The 20,247-nt window shown below is 35.6% G+C and overlaps 1 protein-coding gene across 2 annotated transcripts in view; it reads right to left on the bottom strand.

Moving 5' to 3' along the window:
* Nucleotides 1-20,247, bottom strand: part of PLXDC2 (plexin domain containing 2) — a 501,202-nt gene that overhangs the window by 336,241 nt on the left and 144,714 nt on the right. The gene's annotated exons all lie outside the window — the stretch shown is intronic.

The following is a 20,247-nucleotide window of genomic DNA, read 5'->3' as shown; positions in this document are numbered from 1 at the left end:
AAGAAAAGAAAGCACATCAGTGATGTTCTCATTTTAATTTGGGGTAATGTCTCACTCGTCTATACACGGCACTCGAGATTGAGGAAAGTGTCTTAAACCTGTCTTTTATTATGAATTAGGCACCCCCATAACAGACAGAAAGCAGGCAAACTTAAAAAAAAAAAAACCCATCAATACACTCCAACATTACTTTGGTTGCCAAAGAGGTCCTTTCCCTCTTTTGGATCTATCAATCAAGTCCTTCATAAAGTTTAATTAAAAGGAAGTCAAAAAGACTTTCTCTGTGTTTGTCTAAACCTGAAGATTTTTGTATATCTCACATCAGATTCAATTTTTTTTTTCAGAAAAACACTTGCTAAGAAAAAAAAAATAGGACAGATACACTATTTATATGCAAATTCTCAGTTCCTCTGCATGGGTTCAGTTCTTTCATGAGAATGCTAATACTAACTTTATCTTATTTGAACTCATTGTAGATACATTAAGAAAGACCTCTCCACAGCTACTGGATTATAATACATTTGGCAAGATCAGAAACTAACATTTAATTGTGCTCTCTACAAAATGACCACACCAAACCTTCTGAAGTAATATTGCTTTATTTTTTTTCCTATCCGTATTCATAAAACTAAATGCTCACCCAAGAAGGGGTCAACCTTCTCTCAGTTTTGAGTTAACATAACTATGGATTCAGAGAAGAAAATTCTGCACTTCATTAGGCTGGTAGATGTCTGTTGCTTCAAAGTCTCTGATTAGATTATTAATTCTACATTTCACACAGGCAACATAAACAAAGGGGAAAGTAAGAGTTTTTCACATGTGACATAAAATTCATTTTTATCACAGAAAGAAGACTTTCAGGAAAACAGGTCAGTCACATACATCTTTAATATAAACCATATTTGAACTTTTTACACCAATGTGAGAGTTAAAAATGGCAAATGAACTTTATCCATTTTTAACTACATCTTGTAGAGTAGTTTCATTCCATACTTCTATTACAATAAAACAACAATGCCTCGATGGAAAATTGAACATCAAAAGATTTTCAAACATACACGTTGCTAAAGGAGAAGGTCATAAGATTTGATGTGTTGATTTTCACATATATGGAGAGGATGTCTAGGGCATATGGTTCTATATCTGTATGTAGACACATGCACATGGATGTATGTTTCAGTGTATATTGACAAGCATGCATAGGTATATAAATGCATTTATATATGCAAACAGAAACATGCGCATCTTCCATGTTCGTGAATACAGATTGATAATTTGTAATTTGTAAAAATGAGGGGTGGGGAGGCAGTAACAGTAGGATGGACAAGGAAAGGAAAAGGTTTTCTTTTCCTCCAAGCTCAATAGTATGACTTCTTTTTCAGGTTGTCTAGTTGAATTTACACAGTGAACTGAAAATTAGCAATTATCCCACTGCCTGCTGGATTACCATTGAACCAATTGCTAATGGTGTTAGGCCTCGATTCATTCACTGAAAAGTAATGCTTTAAAACTTGGAGAGTTTTTTTCATTATTTATCTGTTACCTGAAGTATCATACTGCCAAAACATGGGTTCATATTTGCATTTCTTTTATGTAGCTGAGTCTTACATGCCCAAACTACCAGCAACCCAAGATATTCCACTACTATGAACTTTCATGTTACCATAACAAACATGGTTGTTCTCCATTACATTCCATGCTGAAATTAATTTTGATCAGTTATTTGAAATGTGGTCATACTAACAAGTTGCATCTCAGATACCTGTCTTCTTTTTCCCAGAAACAGCAGTTGCTTACTATTCCTTCATTTTACCCTCTGAAATTTAATCACCAACTTTATGGAATTACTCAATTTACATACTTATAATCCATGGATGATCTTCTATGATCAACAATGAAGTTCATTTTCTTGGCAAAACTGATCCTTGGACATGAATCTACCATATGCTGGATGGATAGATGGTAAACAAAAGTCACACTGAAGATTTCTACAAGGGAACAAAATTTCAACTTTTATCTAGTCTTCAATTGTGGCTGGTATAGCCCATAGTTTATTTTAAATTTCATAATTTCACCCTAAAGAAAGCAAATCTGAATAATGATAGTCCACGGCACTTTTGTCCAACTTGGCATGCTCTCATTCATCAGCTGCATTGTCAAAATGAGCCCATAACTCATCACTATGATTTGCAAGTAGTGAATATGAAAGGAAGTGTGGGAAAAGGTCAGTCAAAATGACTTAAGTGGAACACAATGAAGTAAATACTGAAAGAATGTATCTGCCCTGAATCAAGCTAGGGTCCTTCAGAATCCCCACTTAGACTAGAATCTTATATCACCTATCAGTAACCATAATCACATTGTAGGCATATTTTCAAACTAGGAGGAAAGACAGTTGGGTTCTAGTCCCACTTCTGTCTCAGAATAATGGCAGAGAGAATCAGTGATGAGACTCATATCATTTGTGGGGAATTTTAGTAATGAAGACATTTTGACAGCTGAATAAAGTGCACTGTGTCTCTTGAGGAGAATAATCCTTTGATTGAAAAATTGGGGGAAAAAAGAACCCTGTACTGGTATAAAGTAAGTTTTGAGACATGTTAAAAATGTTTGTCTGGCATGAGAATAGGGCAATAAAATTGTATAATTAATCTTAAAAATAAGCTTCGGTGAAAGATGCCTCCTTTCATTCCTCACAATTCAACACTAACCACTATCAAAATAAATTTTAAGTGAAGAGCTTCATGTTGCATAATCTACAGATATGTGTCAATAAGGTGAGTAAGTGAGCACATAGTGCTAAATAGAGGAGCTTCCCACCTCACCCTCCCAAGAAGCAGAAAGTATCTCTGCCTTCAATGAGGTACAATTCTAATAGATGGGCTATCATCATCATCATCATTGATTATCTAGGAATGAGCGAAAAAAGATGCAACAAAACAAACTACTCTATCTAGGTTGCATAAGTGTAGCAAATATTTTTAGCTGTATGACCTTAGGCAAGTCACTTTAGTGTCAGTTTACCTCAGTTTCCTCAACTATAAAGTAGGGATAACAGAACCTATCTTGCAGGGGTTTTGTGAGGGTTAAATGATAAAATATTTGTAAGGTGCTTAGCACAATTCCTGGCACATAGTATGTACTGTATAAATATTTATTCCATTTCCCCAAGAAATGAACATTAGTCAAATAAACAAACACACAAAAGTAGGGAAATGAATGAGCAATATGGGGAGAAGGGATGGGGGGGGGCAAAAATGTTAATAAATATTCAATAAAAACAATCACGTTTATTGATTTTTTTCAAAATATAATAAGTTTTACTTCAAGGGAAGAATTGTCGAACTTCCTAAAACATAAAGTTTTCAGAGATTCTAACATTTCTTATTTTAAAAAATCACCATTCAATACTGAATCTCTAATATGTGCTCAGTACTATGTTAGGGGCTCCAAAGACTAAATAAGGAGGACATTCCCCATCCCTTTCCACAAGTAGTTCTTTGCTTAATCAGAACATAACACACTAGAATTCTGCAGTTAATTAGATTTTTTTTTCACCTTGAATTTTCTTTTAAGGACAATGGATGAAAAAGATCAGAAAACCCAAGGACACTAGCTAGATCTTCCAAACACAGGACATAAAATTTCCAGTGTGTTGAGGTCAGAACACTTATAGTCAACTCTTCCATACCATGGATGGTTATAGAACAGCACAAACATAAATGATATTCATAATAATGACCCTGAGGCACTGAACAATTCTTAATCATCTGAGAAAGATTAAATTGTGCTCACCATACTTTGTAAGTCAGGAAAGGAGATTAATATATTTTAGAAAGAGTTTCAACTAACCAATAGTTCAAATATAATAAGAATGAATTAACTTAGAGCATCCCATTCTCAGAATGAGAGTTTGCCAAAGTTTAATTATATTTCTATTATGAATAAGTAAAAGGATAAGTGCAATTTCTGTGTGTTGTTGATAAAGAGCAAGTCAAGCATCCTATACTCTTAAAGAAAGTACAAACCCTAGGTTGTTGTGGAGGGAGGCAGGGCAAGGCAAGTGATTATTTTAACAAATGAGACAGCGTTGGAAAGGCCTTCATAATGCACCTAGCCCAGATCTCTCTTCTCTCCTTCCCCTGTGCCCCTCCCATAGAGAAAGCAAAAGCAACAAAATCCTCTATTACAAATGTGTATTGTCAAGGAAAACAAATTCCAGCATGGCTCATGTCTGAAAAAAAAGAAATATGTCCCAAACTGCACATTAGCCCAGAACTTCTTACCCTATTGTCTGCAAACCCCCAAGATATCTATTGATGGATTTCCAGGGATCTCTGGACTTGGATGAGAAAAAATACAACTTTATCTTTTGCATTTAAAAACACTCTAAAAAGTTATTCATGGGCTTTTCCAGACTGCCAAAGGGCTCCATGACACAAAACAAGGCTAAGAAGCCTTTGTCTAGTCCAACCCAAATTGAAATAACAAACATTTTTGAAACAAACCCCGATGGTTTCCTTTAGGACATTCAGTTAAGGGAAAACATGGAAATGGACAAAAGAGGACTTACAATTCATTTTAATCTTCATAATAGTGCCTAATGCTAGGTGTTCTGATTTTCCATAATAATTATCACATTAAAAAAACTATCTGATATTTTCCCCCAGTCATTTGGAAATGTACAAAGTAAAAAAACAAAAACAAAAACAAAAAAACCCTTTGCTTTTTAAGAGAGAGTCAACATAAAAAATATGCATTTTAATTGATTTTAGACTAAGCTTTTTACTTGCTTCAAATCTAGGTTCTATATTTTTATAGTTTAAAAAATAGCATGAATGCAATTATTTTATTAACACAGTGAACATCCCACCAGTAGCTTTCCCATTTCCTTTAGCATCAATAAAAGTACAGTAGTAGCTAGCAAACAAAAGATGCTGGTTCTTTACACTACCCTACACTTCTATGGGAATGGTACCCCGTGCCAAGTTGTCAACCCATAGACTGGCTGACAGCCCACCCAAAGCCACAGAAACCAAAGTCTGGTTTTTGAACAAACATTTTACAGCTTGTGGTACAGTCCAGAACCAATAATAATCTGATTTTGTTGAGGACTGTGGAACTTGGATGAGAGATTGGTCACTTACCTATTTCCTGAAGGCAATGTGACATTGGAAATTATACTTAAAGGGAAATCCTCATAATGTGTACATTTTGAACTGTTTCCATTGCTTTTAGGAACAAAGCTCTAGAACCAAAATCATCATTCATTTTCTAAACGATTTTTGCTCTCCACTTTTGCAAACTTTCATTAATTTGCTATTAAAATGGCGACTAGGTGGCACAGTGGATAAAGCACCGGCCCTGGATTCAGGAGTATCTGAGTTCAAATCCAGTCTCAGACACTTAACACTTACTAGCTGTGTGACCCTGGGCAAGTCACTTAACCCCCATTGCCCCACCAAAAACAAAAAAACAAAACAAAACAAAAAAACAAAAACAAAAAAACAAAAACAAGGAATTAGATGGTATATAGTCTATTTGCAGTTAAGCATTTAAAAAATTTTCAATTTATATGTGCTGAATCTCTACCATTTTGCATTTTTTAAAGCATCTACATTCATTCTCCTACTGAAAGTAGTATGTTTTTTTAGTGGAGTTAGTCTCCATGCCTTTCTCCAGAAAGCTCAGCCCTCCTAATAATAGGTGTTTTAACAGAGAGTATCTCTTACTCATAGCCTTGCTTTGGGCTTTGGGCTTAGTGAGCTTCCATGCTCTCACCACTTTTTCTTAGGCTGTTCAATAATTATCAGAAGGGCAAATTCCATTATCATAGCTTTGTTTCTTATAATAGAAAACTTTTATCTCTCCCTAAAGGTAAAGCAGTGCTCTTGGCCTACATAGTATACATTAAGCAAAGTTGTCATTTTCAACGTCTTTATTTTTAAGCGCCTGACAAAAAATGATGTCTTCATTAGGAAAGCAGAGCTAAAATATCCCCCCCCAAAAAATAGGCATTCATTATTTATCCTCTGCCTATTATTATATACAAGCATTAAAATTAAAAGGGTAGTTGAAAAAGCATTCAATTTAAGTTCCGTGGGCAAAGAATATAAGTGCTCTGGCAAAATTGTTTCCATAGGAAGATGATAACTCATCTTTCATAATCAGAAGTCAAAAATCACCTTTTCTTAAGTCGGGACTGGGATTATAAAAATGATATCACAAAATAAAGAGAATAGTGATAATATACAATTACCCAGATGAATAAGCAGCCCTGGAACAATCACAAGTAGACTAATATAATTTAGCCTTGACCAACTTTTTTTTTTTTTTTAAGTGAGGCAATTGGGGTTAAGTGACTTACCCAGGGTCACACAGCTAGTAAGTGTTAAGTGTCTGAGGCTGGATTTGAACTCAGGTGCTCCTGAATCCAGGGCCAGTGCTCTATCCACTGTGCCACCTAGCTGCCCCCAACTTTTTTTAAAGAAGTAGTTATAATGACTTCTAAAATTCATCAACGTTTAAAAAATTCAAAGTAAGGTAGAGGATTCCATGAATGAGATATCAGCAATCAAAAATCCAGACACTGGTAATATTTTCAATGTGTGATTACCTGCAAATTCCTATTGGTATTTTGACAAATCTAAAACCAGCTTTCTCACTGGAAAACTTCCTGGGAAGTGGATATATTTTCTGGCTTTATACCTAATATAGATCACAATTTCCTATCTTTTTGGTCTAGATCAGGGTTTCTTAAATTTTTTTCACTCTTCACCCAAGAAATTTTTATGTGACTCCAGGTATATAGGTATACAAAATAGGCATACATAACCTTTTTCCCCTGCCAAATTTTTGTGACCCCCATATTTAGTTATGTGACCCCGTATAAGGTGGTGACCCACAGTTTAGGAAGCTTTGGTCTAGACCAGGGTATTAATATTACTATCTCTAGGGCCACACAGCCACACTGTAACATGTCACTCTATCTCAATCTGTAAAATTGATATTAATTTACAAAACACACTTATAACTGGCTTTTGATCTAGTGTGGAAGACTATGGCCCAAGTATACTTTCTTCAATTCCTAAACTAATTCTTGGCACTTCTAAAACCTAACGAGGTTTCAAAAGATCCTCAGTCTGACAGGATCTCAAATAGTTGATTACAAAACATGCTTGCGGGCAGCTAGGTGGCACAGTGGATAGAGCACTGGTCCTGGATTCAGAAGTACCTGAGTTCAAATCCTGCCTCAGACACTTAACACGTACTAGCTGTGTGACCCTGGGCAAGTCACTTAACCCAAATTGCCTCACTAAAAAAAAACACAAAAAAAACCCAAAATATGCTTGCCCAGTACATAATCAATCGACATTTTCCTATCTACTTTTCACTTTGTAAATAAGAAACATAAAACCAATATAAAATTCATGCTATAAACCATAAATTCAAGAAGGCCACTACAACCAGTTCCCTAGGCAGCAGTTTTGATGACATCTGGAAATTGATCCATTACAACATACGTCTGCTTTCATGACAAACTGAAGCCTCAAGCTCTCACTACAATTTTGAGCAACACAAATTCAACTCCCAGGCTTTTTGTTCCATTTTCCTCATACGCATCAATTATCTATGTAGAAAATGCCATCCCAACACAGACAGCTTGTTCCTAAATTAAAAAAAATATTTTGACCTCCTCTTGTTGGCTTCTGGTTACAGTGGGAGAGCTGATCTAATTAAAGTATTAGTTCCAGCTTATTCTCAAACAACAAATCTGTCATTGCCTGAAGAAATGATTAACATAAAAGGCAGTTGATTGACCAAAACCAACATCATAGAGTTTGTCTTTCCATTTGGAGCAATACTCTAGTGCCTATTGAGAAGAAATTTTGCAGATTGAAATGTGAGTGGGAAAATAACTTTTGTGGCTGGTGATTAGTGCTATTAATCAGATTAGAACTCCATCCCTACACTTGGGTTTAGATACAATAATTCATCTATGTTGTTATCTATTGAAATTCATGAAAGACAGGGATGATTTTTATGTCTTTTACACTTAGGAATCTGCATTGCTTTAAACTATTATTTCTTCAATCCAGTTAGATTTCCTCATTTTGTTGTTTTCTCCTTTATGATAATTGTGCTTTGTGATCATCTTGAGTTTTTGAAAGCATAGACATTTTCTGTTTCAAAACACCAAATTTTTTTCTTAAAAAAAAAAAAAACCTGAGGGGAAATGCTATTATTACATTCCAAGAATATTGGCCAACAGCATCTTTGAGTCCTCAGAAATTCTCCCATGGTATGTGCTTTAAAGGACTCTGAACTACACACAGTTTTTCAGAATGAATGACTAGTCCTTTCTATTTAATTCTCATCCCGTCACATTTTCCTTAAAGATGCTTTGAGGTAATAGGTGCAAAGCTTAAAAGTGTCAACTGGTGGCAATGTTAGCAATCCATTTTTTATCCAATACTTTATGAAAAAATTCTCTATTAAGAAAACACTAACCTATTTCCATGTTCCCAATGAAAACAGAAAGATAAGGCCAGGAAGGCTAGTGTCATGCTTAAAAGATGAGCAATGTTTAGTTCAAAACCACTGTTTGGCTTTGTGGGACTTAATTTCCACTGGGACGAAACCAAATACATATGTGTTTGATTTCTTCTTAAGAGTTGGTTTTGGATGAATAGGAAAAATGAAAGAAAGTACAACAGAGACAGTGGGTTTGTAGAAATGGAGGGATACAGATTGCCTTCCATCACATGCCTACAATCTTTGGAAAGTTGTTTCACTAAAATAAAGCCGTTATAACACAATTCAAACTAACAAAGTAGAAGAGTATCAAAAATATCAAAGGTTTGACATTTACCAGCTGTGTGACCCTGGGCAAGTCACTTAACCCTCATTGCCCTGCCCCCCCCCAAATATATAAAAGGTCATGAGCTATGCTAAATGGTATAGTACAGTTTTAATTAAATACAACTGTGAGTTCCATAAGAAATTAAAATTGTCATCAGCAATAAAGCTAATTTGTGTTTGACCAGGGTTTTTACAATAAGTGATTACTTACAGATGCCAAGTCCCCAAGTGAAATTTTTGCCACCTGCTTTCAATTTGTGGATTGGCAGCCTTTCTCTAACAATGCTTACTGGTCAAACACTGGGCAATCCCATCTGCTCTTTTCATGTTGGGACTTAATCAATATTATTTGTTGTATGGCATCTAGAAAAGTGAATTGGTTCAAAGGCTTCTCTCCAATAATTCTAAAAACCTCCAATAGTTCCTAAGATGCATTTTGCTCAGTGCTATGGGCTTTACCTTTGAGAAACTATATAGTAGGGGGCAGCTAGGTGGCACAGTAGATAAAGCACCAGTCCTGGTTTCAGGAGTACCTGAGTTCAAATCCAGCCTAAGACACTTGACACTTACTAGCTGTGTGACCCTGGGCAAGTCACTTAACCCCCATAGCCCTGCAAAAAAACATACTATATAGTTATATAGCTACTATATATGCATACTAGCTAGTATCTGCTAATATTTATTAGAATTTATGTGTGTTATATATAAGCATATGTGCTATATATAAAGCATATATAACATACATATAAAATATTGCACATATGCTACATATAAGTATAAAAATAAACATGATATATATAAATTATTACCACTACCACCACTACTACCACTCATCTATATAAATTAGAACTGAGCTGAGTCTAAAGGACCATTTTTATCATAAAATGCAAATAAAATTATACAATTACTAGCACTGATATACTTATTAATATCTACATAAAATCTTTTGTGGTTTAATAGTACTAAGTTATCAAAGATTTGTTAAAAATAAAAAATTTCTTTCATCTTTCTTTTTTTGTTTTTGTTTTTGTTTTTTAGTGAGGCAATTGGGGTTAAGTGACTTGCCCAGGGTCACACAGCTAGTAAGTGTCAAGTGTCTGAGCCCGGATTTGAACTCAGGTCCTCCTGAATCCAGGGCCAGTGCTCTATCCACTGAGCCATCTAGCTGCCCCTCATCTTTCAATAATAATAGTTAGTACTTTAGAGCACTTTACACACATTATTTCATTTTATCCTCACAACACCACCACGAAGTTAGATGCTATTATTATACTTATTACAGATGAGGAATGTGAGGCTGAAAGCACTTAAGTGACTTTCCTGAGGTCATACAGCTAATAAGTATTCAAGGAAGAATTTCAATTCAAGTCTTATAAATTCCTAGGTGAGCACTCTACTCACCATGCTACCTAGCTGTTTAACTACATGAAGCAATTGTGCCAAATGCTTTATTTTACAGACACAAAACATGATATTCTCATCCTATTTTGTACAAACTTTTGACTCAGTTTGACTTTAAGACCATCACCAGTAAACACGACTTATCTAATGGCTGTCATGCATCAGTAATAACAAAGAAGGTCTGTGATTTGTCCCAAACCCGGATATTCCAACGCTGTGATTGCCATGATTAGCTGCTGCACACATAATACCAAAACTACCTCCCTTCTTTGATCCCCTCCTTCTTCTCCTGCCCCCTCATTTAAACCATTATGTGGTAATGATGGCAAAGGGAATGACTAAAGAAAATGACACTGCTAACTGTTGGTGCCTCAGGGGTCCATGGCACCTTCTACCTTCTGAATTCTGGAAGAAACCAAACTAAAAGGTAGAGATGTGAAACCAGGGGAGGTAGCATTCTCTGAAAGGAGGATGAAGCAAGATTCTGAAAGACATTCGTTGTTGTTGGGTTTTTTTCAAAATTTTTCAAGTTTTTTTCAAAAATTCTAGTTATAACCTGAAGGAATTAACTTTTCTGGGGGCGAGTGGTATGAAATCACATAGAGTTAGAGTGTGTTTCAGTTTAAATGTGGTAAACATATTCACATATGAAAACAGGTCTGATCAAAATTTGGTTTGCCTGTCTCTAAAGGGAAAAGTGTACTTTGCTAGTGTCTGCTAACTATGTGTTTTTTAAGGTTTAAGACCTTCTCCAAAAAGCATCAAAATCTTCAATTCACACAGAACAGGCAAATTATTAGAGTGGAATTAACTAGCTCTGGGTTAATTGTCAGCAGAGAGCTTGGTTCAAATAATGACTCTTTTAGTATGTATATGAACATGGCAGCTAGGTGATGCAGTGGCTAGAGCACTGGACCTGAAATCAGGAGAACCTGAGTTCAAATCTAACCTCAGACACTTACTACTGTGTGACCCTGGTCAAGTCACTTAACCACAATTATCTTAAGCATCTGGGGCAATCTCCAGTTGTGTTGATATATATCTTGCCACTGGCCCCAAATGGCTTTTTAGCAGAGAGTGAGGTTGGTGACCTTACACAGCCCTCCCTCACTTAAAAAAATCCAATTCAGTGCAAGTCATGACTTCACTTTAATATCATGGTCCTCTTTGAAAACAAAGGACAAACAACAATGAACATGGTAGGCCACTTTCCCTCCATTTTCCTCATCTGAGAAAGATTGGTAGACAAGAAAAGCAGTGGTACTGATCTCATAGGGTTCTCAAGCAAGGATCAAATGAAATCACTTATCATACTTTACAGATTTTCATGTTATATAAATGCTTATTACTTCCATGATAAAAACAATTTGCACATCCCATGTGGTTCAAATACTACATTAGATTTAGAGAGAATTCACAAAAGCCTGGAGTTCTGTTTTCTCTGGTTCCCATGTTTGTTGCGGTCTTGCACTATACATTGTTCAATTAGCATCACATACTACACATCATTGTACCATGCTAGAAAATCATAATCTATTGCAGGAAAAAAGGCTTTAAATATGAGCCTAGTAATAGACACCAAGGGCCAGACCTTTGGAAGGCATCATCAACAGGTTAGTTGAGGAAAGAATATTATTATTATTTCATACAAAGAGGCTCTTCAGGATTATCTAATAAATCATTGAAAGGTTGTAATGCACCCCATCCAAGGGGTTGGTAAAAAAGTATCAAATAAAGGGAATCATACATCCATTAAGTTAAAAATTAATTGCATCTATCATCAGAGCTTATATATTAGAAATAGCCAAATGGATTAATTTTTGTGTCCTTTTTATTTTTATTATTTTTTGTTTGGCTGTTTTTTTGTGGGACAGTGGGGGTTAAGTGACTTGCCCAAGGTCACACAGGTAGTAAGTGTCAAGTGTCAGAGACCGGACTTGAACTCGGGTCCTCCTGAATCCAGGGCCGGTGTTTTATCCACTGTGCCACCTAGCTGCCCTCTTTTATGTCCTTTTTAAAAATAAGACATTTATGTACTTTAAGATAAGTAAGATTTTCAAGATTAAGGACATAATCTTGTTGCTAAGTATTTCTTATTTCAAGCATGGAATATGTTTCAATATGTTCCAGGACAGAAACATTTTTCTAGGTGTTCTAAGACAAAAAAATATCCTATACTCAATTTTGTAAATTCCCTTTAATAAACAGCATAAACAACAAAAGCTCAACTGTCAATCAAAAGTTTTCATTTACACCATGATAGGAGGTAGGATAGTTAGATAGAATAGAGTAGATTGTGTAGACAAGTCACTTAACCCTGTTTGCCTCAGTTACTCATCTGTAAAATGAATTTTGAAGGAAATGTCAAACCACTCCAGTAACTTTGCCACAAAACCTTCAAATATGGTTACTTTTTTTTTTTTTGGTGAGGCAATTGGGGATAAGTGACTTGCCCAGGGTCACATAGCTAGTAAGTGTTAAGTGTCTGAGGCCAGATTTGAACTCAAGTCCTCCTGACTTCAGGGCTGGTGCTCTATCCACTGTACCACCTAGCTGCCCCCAAATATGGTTACAAAAAGATGGAAATAACTGAACAAATATGCCTTTAATATTATCCTTATGTAACAGTACTGTGAATGAACTTCTTCACACAAACATACTATATGTAGCATCTGAAACTTCTGGTCCTTTCCCAGAGCACTGGAGATGAAACTGCTCTTTTGATTTCAGACATGCCCTAAAAGCTAAGACAAGCTCAGCTTAAAGTAGCTATAATCACAAGAGCTCTTCAGTCATTTCCCATTATGGTTCTTACATGGACACAACTGTAATTCTTATTTCTCTGGAAAGATCTGACTAAAATTGTCATATTTTAGATGTCATGTAAGAAAACAACAATAATAAAAAAAGGGATAGTATCCATTTGGGAGTCATCTGAAGTTGTACCTCTTCCTTGCAATAATTGGTTATGAACAGAATTGAGAGACTGGTCTCTGGGATAGAAAATGCCTGATAGAACTAGCGGGTATTGGGGGTGGAAGAGACAAAGGAACATATACATTCATAAACCACATACAAAGAATAGGGTCTGAAGTGAAAAGAGAGAAACCTGGAGTACCATTTCTTCCTCTTCTTCCTCTATCAATTCATATGCTCATTCCCTTACTATTACAGCTGGTGCCATCTCTTCCAAGATGACCTTCCATTTATTCTGTCTGTATTATTATCTATTTATTAACTTTTCTTCTTAATTATAATGTGAGTTCTTTGAAGACTGTGCCTTTTTCAAGTTGAGTCAAGTGATCAAACATTTTGAAATGCCTGTTATGTGTCAGGCACTTCTTTATCTTCCTAGTGCTCAGCACATCACCTACCACATGGTAAGTCATTAATCAAAATCAGTCAACATCTTACACCTTATACTAAAATAAGGTCAAAATGGGTACATGATTTAGACATAAGAGGTGATACCATAGGTAAATTAGGAGAAAAGGGAATAGTCTACCTTTCAGATCTTTGGAAAGGAGAGAAGTTAATGAATAAACAAGATATAGAGAATATTACAAAATGCAAAATGGACGATTTTAATTACATTAAATGAAAAAGTTTTTGTACAAACAGAAGCAAATCATCCAAAACTAATAGAGATGCAGAAAGCTGGGAAATAATTTTTATGTCCAGTACTTCGGATAAATACCTCATTTCTAAAATATATAGGGAACTAAATCAAATTTATATGTATCCAAGTCACTCCCCAATTGAGAAATGGTCAAAGGATATGAACAGGCAGTTTTCTGATGAAGGAATCAAAGCTATCTATTGCCATATGAAAAAATACTCTAAATCACTATTGATTAGAGAGATGCAAATTAAAACAACTCTGAGGTACCACCTGATAGCTATCAGATTGGCTAATATGACGAAAAAGGAAAATAATAAATGTTTGAGAAGCTGTGGAAAAATTGGGACACTAATGCTTTGTTGGTGGAACTGTGAACTGATCCAACCATTCTGGAGAGCAATTTGGAACTATACCGAAAGGGCTATAAAGCTGTGCATACCCTTTGACCCAGCAATACCACTCTTGGGTCTTTTTCCCAAAGGGATCATAAAAAAAGGGGAAAGGATCCACATGTACAAAAATATTTATAGCTGCTCTTTTTGTGGTAGCAAGGAATTGGAAATTGAGGGGATGTCCATCAATTGGGGAATGGCTGAACAAGTTGTGGGATATGAATGTAATGTGCCATAAGAAACAATGAGCAGGTGGAGTTCAGAAAAACCTAGAAGGACTTGCATGAACTGATGATGAGTGAGATGAGCAGAACCAGAAGAACATTATACACAGTTTCATCAACATTGTGTGTTGATCAACTGTGATAGACTAGATTCTTCTTACCAATCCAACGGAACAAGAAAGTTCCAAAGGACTCATGATGGAAAAGGCTCTCCAAATCCAAAAGAAAAAAAAAAGGAACTGTGGAATATGGATGTTGATTGGACCATACAATTTCTTTTGTTTTTGGTGCTGTTGTTTTTCTGATTTGAGGTTTTTCGTTTGTACTCTGATTCTTCTCATATAGCATGACTAATGCAGAAATATGTTTAATGTATATATATAACCTATATCAGATTGCCCGCTCTCTAGTGGAGAGGGGGAGGGAAGGAGAAAAACAAATGTTGAAAACTATTTCTACATGTAACTGGAAAATAATAAAATACTCTTATTTAAAATAAAAAGGAGGCATTTGTACTCAGGTAAAAAAAATAAACCAGTCAAGAAACAATCATAAAGTGATTACTACGTGCCAAAGCACCATGATCAGAGATAGAGATATAAAGATAGGTGAAAAAAATCAAAACCATTCTTTTGTTTGCTTTTTAACATTACAGTGTGATAATATACAAAACCAAAAACAATGGAGGAAACAGCTAATACGTCTTTTTTGTCTACATCCCACAAAGAAAATACTAAAGATGATGCTCCTATGAAATATGAAAGCTACGATAATTATCAATACTAATCCCCACTCTATGTAAATTGATCATCTGTAGGATCAGTTCTACTAAAGAATTAAAGAAGTACTTTGTGTCTTCTGAGCAAGCAATATGTCATGTAATAAAGGGCTCACGAGATTGTATATACAATCATAGGAGCATCATCTTTAGTATGATGAGCTCACCTTCACTCTCCTCTCTCTCTCCCTTTCTAGCTGGCTTAAGATCACTATACCTTTGAACTAAATAACACATTTAGGAGCACTCTTCCCAGAAGCACATCCACAAAACATACATGAGGGGGAAAATAGGGAGAAGGAAGCATTTTTATTCTATTAGCTAAAGACCTATGGGATAGAGATCCTTAAGCTATTCAGAAATAAGACAGGTTTTAATATGAAGAATGACTGAAAGCTGAGAGAATATGGCAAAATGATAAGACTATATCAGTGTTTCACCAACACAGGCCGGTCCTTGACAATGAAGCCTTGGGTAGCAGAAGATGGGAGAAGATTAAGGAAACTGTGGCCATCATAGAATTAGGAAAAGGAAATTTCAGAGTAACCCACAAATGAGGGCAGCAGAAAGTAAAAAGATTATTATGGATGATTTCTGGTCTTGGGACTTGTGTGATGTTAACATGCATATTTCATTTGCATCCCTGTTCACCCTTTATTTCCTAAGAATCTGAGCAGTTTCATTATCCATTTATGGATTGGGACCATCAAACAGTCAGGTGTTTGTTTCTTTGTTTGTTTTCTGGCTGTGCATCTGTGGAGGTGGGGTAATAAAGTACTATCGAAAAACAGTATACCAGGGCAGATAGGTGACACAGTGGATAGAGCACCAGCCCTGGAGGCAGAAGGACCTGAGTTTAAACCTGGCCTCAGACACTTGACACTTACTAGCTGTGTTACCCAGGACAAGTCACTTAACCCCAATTGCCTCACACACACACAAAAAAGACAGTATACCATACCATGCATCATGGATTCATGAAGACCAAGGTTCATGCCCTTTCTTCAATATCTGCTAGTTGTGTGACCAAGTCGACTGTGGTGATTTAATTTCAGTGCCGCTGGCCACTCTCCAGGACTACCAGTTAATAGAATATTTCTTAATCTGTGTGGGGGAGTGAGTTTGAAAGCTAGGAGTTCCCTAATTCAATATAATCACAGGGTTGAGCTCTTCCACACTCCTTGCCCCCAAGCCCACAAAAATTGGCATATTGAAAGTCTTCTGATGTTTGATACAAAGTACAATCTGGAAAAATCATGCAAATTGAATTGTAGAAAGGCATCAAGCACCATTCATTAATAGTTGATCAGTGCATGGCCCAAGTGAATTCTATTATGTAAAGTGGATTGAAACCTCATATCTATATTTCATCTTACAAAAGAAGAATGTTTCTGCAGGGGCTGAAAAGAGAGGACATAACTGAAATTTGATCTGATGAATCAGATTGTAAATGCATAGAAAGGGTTGACTGTTAAATGGAACCTTTCAGAGACTACTTCCATCAATAGAGACCCCTTTGTAAAATCAAAAATCACCTACTAACATGCCAGATCTTTTAGCTCAGGTGTTAAAAAGAAAATCAATAAAATTAAATAAAATATAACCAAGCCAGATGATCTGAGAGAAATGTTCAAAAGGTCACCACAGCTCTGTACAATCAAGACTAAGGATGGGGACCCATGCATGAATTGAATTCTGTGTGGTGATTGTTGAGGAAGAAAGAATAGAAGCAGAGAACTACAAAGGTATCACTGGGCACTGGAGACTTTTTTTTTTGTCTTTACAGAAGGTTTAAAGCTACTCTTTCCTATTCAAATAGAGCAATTGAAAAAGAAAATGGACTTATTTTCAACCTACTATTTCTGGGAATTCATGACTTGCTTCACCTACTCCTCCCCCAATTTGCTTGTTTGTTTCTCCCTCACAACAGGGATTCCAAACACTTAAAAGGCAACATAGTGGAGGCCTGCTTCAAGAACAGCCAAAGCATCAAAATCAATCCGGTTCCAACTCAGAGATGCTCAATTTTTCTAATGAGATAGTTTCCATCAGCAACATAAATATATTTACAGAAGGAAAAAAACCCCAGCATTTTTACTTTACAAATCCCCTCCCCAATTTATGACTCTGTGTGTGTGTGTGTGTATGTAAACACATATTTCTTTCTACATAGTAATCAAAAGATCAATCTATAGCTGTATTTGAGGATCATAGATGTGCAACTGGAGGTCATATAAGCTGATCAACTCACTTTATAAATGACATGAGTTAACATGAAAACTATTTGCAAACCTGAAAGCTCTATATAAATGCTAGTTATTCTTCCTCTTAGTAGTTTTGTTGTCATTGTAGTCATGGCAGTTGTAATAGTATCAGAAGAGATATTTCTTTAAAAATAGCATTCTAGGGCCACTGAGTGGCAAAGTGGATAAAGCACTGACCCTGGAATCAGGAGGACCTGAGTTCAAATATGGCCTCAGTCACTTCACACTTACTGTGTGACCCTGGCCAAGTCACTTAACCCTCATTGCTCCACAAAAAAATAAAGAAAAAAAAACACAGCATTCAGCACAATGCCTGTCACACAGTAGGTGCTCTATAAATGCTTACACTCTTCCATTCGTCCTGGAAGAGTACATGAGGAAAGTAAGAGGGCGGGGCAGGTTTTGAATCTTGGTCCGCAAATTTAGAAAAATCATTCTTTCAAATATATCTACAAAGTCTGTTTTTAAATTGGTAGATTTATAGCAGTATTTTCCTTAAAATTACAAAATAATTTTTAAACTGGACTAAAAATTATGGAACTCACCAAACTCAAACAATCAACCAAAATTTTAACGTAGATAAAGGAAGAATTCATGACCAAAGAAATGGGAGAACAGATTCTAGAAGTAAATTAGATAAGTTTTCTTACAAAAAAAAATTTACACAAAATAAACCAATGAAGCTAAAATTATAAAGGAAATGGTTAATTTGGGGGAAATGTTTTACAAAAATTTCTATGTCCAAGATATACAAGCAACTAATTTAACATTTTAAGAAGATCCATTCTTCAACAGTTAAGTGGTTAATGGATATGATCAGGCAGGTCTCAAAGAAAGAAATTAAATTTATCAAGAATCATATTAAAAATGTCACAAAATCACTAATAATTAGAGATAACCCTACAAGATTCTACCTCACACCCGTCAGATTGGCAAATATACCAAGAAAGTAAAATTACTCACTGGGGAGGTTATGGGAAAGCAGGGAACCTTATGAACTATTAGTATAACTTGCAATTTATTCAACCATTTTAAAATCAGTCTAGGTCTAGGCTTTAAAAGTCACTGTGCCTACTCTTTCACCTATGCTCCAAATGGATCAAAGAGAGAACAAGTTCTATACAAACAATTTATTTTTAGCAGCTTCTTTTATAAAAGCAAAGAATTAGAAACAAAGAGAATGGCCACTGATTGGGTAATACCTAAATTAATTATGGTATGTAAATATAATAGAATAATATGACACTGTAAGAAATGACAAAAGGAATGGTTTCAAAGAAACCCAGGATGTATACATATGAAATAGAACAGGGTGAAGTGAGAACCCAAAGAACAACTTATGCAATAATGACAACTTTGTCAAGAACATCTTTGAAGGACAGAAGGACTTTATTCAATGCAATAATCAAATGGGATTCCAATGGACAGATGATGGTGTAAGTTACATGTCTCCTGAGACAGATATGATGGACTCAAGACAAAGAATAAAATATACATTTTTTGGAATTGACTAATGTAGAAATTTATTATGGTTGACTATGCATATTGTCACAAGTGTTTGTCTTTTTTTTTTCAGTTTGTTGGAGAGGTTTGGGGAGAAGCGAATGATAAAGAATAAAGGAAACCCACTAAAGTATTTCATTAAATGCACAGAAGCAAAGTCAGGAGAGGAGTTTGAAAGTTACATGCTGCATCTATTATATATATATATATATATATATTTTTTAAATCAAGATTTATGCAATTAAGATCTATGTTTTCATGTACAATCTTTTTCTGATTTTAAAAAATGTGGCATTTATTAAGTTCAGGAAGTTTTGATGCATGCCACAGTAGAGGGAGTAGAGGAAGTATGGCTATAAAAATAGAAAGGGGAAATTACTCTTCATGGCATTACCCTGGGAAATCTGTTGGAAATCAACCATCCATGTTCCTTATCTGTTCCACATGTACAACTAACACATGCCTTTGTAACCCATTAAGGACAGACTTCTTCCTTTGCTTCTTCACTTCTGTGTTCCCACTCTTTAATAAAGACAGAGTGTAACTCCATTGTAAGGCAGTTAATGCTGTTCTGAATGGATCTACAGGACAGGTTCTCCCCAATTTCCTAATAGCCAGACTGAGCTGTCTGTTACTATTCAGGCAGGCTCATTGAAGCTGGTTTAACTGCATTCTTACTAATGCTCAGCTCCTTTAAAGAGCCCTCTGTGATCATAACCACAAAGTATTAAATCCTTTGAGATCTGCTATCTTATTTTTTTTTAATTTGTTCTGGACCTGTGATTTTATCAGTATAGAGGAATTCGGAGAAGGAAATTTCCTATAACTACAGTTGTTTCAAACACAACTAAAAGTGTTGGAGTTGGCTGGCACACCAAAAGGTTAAATGACTTGACCAGCCATAAGGTGTGAGACAGAAGACCCTTCTCTCTCTACCACTCCACAGTCTCTCATTTTACTAATAAATCTCTTTTTAATCCCAAAGGGTAAACAGTTCACACCATCTTTCCCAGAGTTTTCCTCTACTTTCTATATGTTTTTGTTTGTTTGTTTTGTTTTATTTTTGTTTTTTTCCAAGAGAAGCCTAGGATAGCAAAGGCCCTGGGGATCATTCAAGGGATGGTCCCATTTTCCTTACCTCAAGGGCACTATCCAGAAACCTCATAAAAATCCTCCTTGACAGTCCAGTTATCCTTCAGTA

The sequence above is a fragment of the Dromiciops gliroides genome, chromosome 5, assembly GCF_019393635.1.
Source record: "Dromiciops gliroides isolate mDroGli1 chromosome 5, mDroGli1.pri, whole genome shotgun sequence".
In the NCBI taxonomy this organism is placed as follows: domain Eukaryota; kingdom Metazoa; phylum Chordata; class Mammalia; order Microbiotheria; family Microbiotheriidae; genus Dromiciops; species Dromiciops gliroides.
Note: the sequence above shows the minus strand (reverse complement) of the source record. Positions and strands in the feature narration are given on the sequence as shown.